The sequence below is a fragment of the Zonotrichia albicollis genome, chromosome 23 (genome assembly GCF_047830755.1).
Source record: "Zonotrichia albicollis isolate bZonAlb1 chromosome 23, bZonAlb1.hap1, whole genome shotgun sequence".
Lineage (NCBI taxonomy): Eukaryota > Metazoa > Chordata > Aves > Passeriformes > Passerellidae > Zonotrichia > Zonotrichia albicollis.
Genome location: NC_133841.1, coordinates 4,236,821 through 4,238,222, shown reverse-complemented (window position 1 = coordinate 4,238,222; position 1,402 = coordinate 4,236,821). Strand labels below are relative to the sequence as shown.

Here is a 1,402-nt window from a genome sequence, read left to right as displayed (position 1 = left end):
GGAACAGACAGAAAAAGTGTGCAGTTCTGGGAACTCTGCCGAGGAGATACTGAGGACAAGAGTGGCAGAAAATTACTCAGGTATCCTTGTCAAGGATCAGGGCCCTGACAACTCCTGATATTACCAGAGGACCCAAAGAGAGTGCACAGAAAGACAATGAGCCAAATGAAGCCCACCTAATTTCTCCCTGGGCACTGTTTGACTAGCAACAGGGTTCAACCCTCCCAGCATATGCAGACCTGTGTGCAACAAGGAATGATCATCATGGAGAGATGGGAAAAGCAACAGAAAATGATGTGTCATGACCCCTCACATGGCAGTCCTTGGGCATGTGGGCAAGAAGCACGAGACTGACGCCCATTTCCTGACAATTTGGACAAAACCAAACCCACAGGAATGAAACAGGTGAACATATTTTTCTGCAGAGAATGCTGCCAGCTGATGGCCTGAGCATTCCAAATGCAGCCAGCATTGGTTTTGCCCAGGAAACCCTTGAATCTCTCATCCCAGCCCACAGAGAAATGACCCTTCATGTAGGAAAGCTCAGAGAATTAGCCGGGAAATGAAAAGGCAGCAGTGCAGGATACCAGGACTCACTCCCTACCATTAACTGGGATTGGTGCACGTTTAACATGAGCTGGCCAGAAAATTGTGGCTTCCACTAAGGAGTCTCTGGACCTGAGGCAGGTCAGGACTGCTATAAAAGGCAGCCCAAGTCTCTGCTCTCCCATCCACTTCTCTCACCTCCTCCTCTTCAGGAATCAGGTTAGTGGAAAGCCTCTTCTCTTCTTCCTCCTCCAGCTGCCGCTTCAAGAGCAGCTCTTGCCTGAGACCTCTGGGTTTCAGCTGACAGGGGCCAGTGCAAGCCTGAGAGCTGCTTTTGCTGGGAAAAGGCAGGGGAGAGAAGGTCTTGTGCAGACAGATAGAGGCTGGGACTTTGCTCAGGTGACTCCTGAGCTTTGAGCTGGGCACTGCAATGGGGGCCAGGAGGTGCCCTGGCTGCAGGTTGTTTGGGTGTAGTGCTGCTTCTCACGTGTCCTCACTTTGTGCTTCACCCTGCCCTCTGTGCCAGGTGCACCTCTGACTGTGAGCCATGTCCTGCTGCAAGCCCTGTGACCCTTGCTGCCAGCCCTGTGGGCCCTGCCCGCTGGCCAGCAGCTGCAATGAGTGCTGCGTCAGGCAGTGCCAGAGCTCCCACGTTGTCATTGAGCCGCCTGCTGTGCTGGTGACCCTGCCTGGGCCCATCCTCAGCTCCTCCCCACAGAACACCGCCGTGGGATCCTCCACCTCTGCTGCTGTTGGCAACATCCTCAGCTGTGGTGGAGTGCCCATCAGCTCTGGGGGCTTTGACATCTCCTGCATCACCAACTGCTATGGTGGCAGCAGGTGCCGTCCCTGCTAA

General features: G+C 54.2%; 1 pseudogene; it reads left to right on the top strand.

Annotated features, from left to right (window-relative positions):
- The first annotated feature begins 632 nt into the window (after positions 1 to 632).
- LOC141731518 (feather keratin Cos1-2-like) lies at positions 633 to 1,402 on the top strand (annotated as a pseudogene).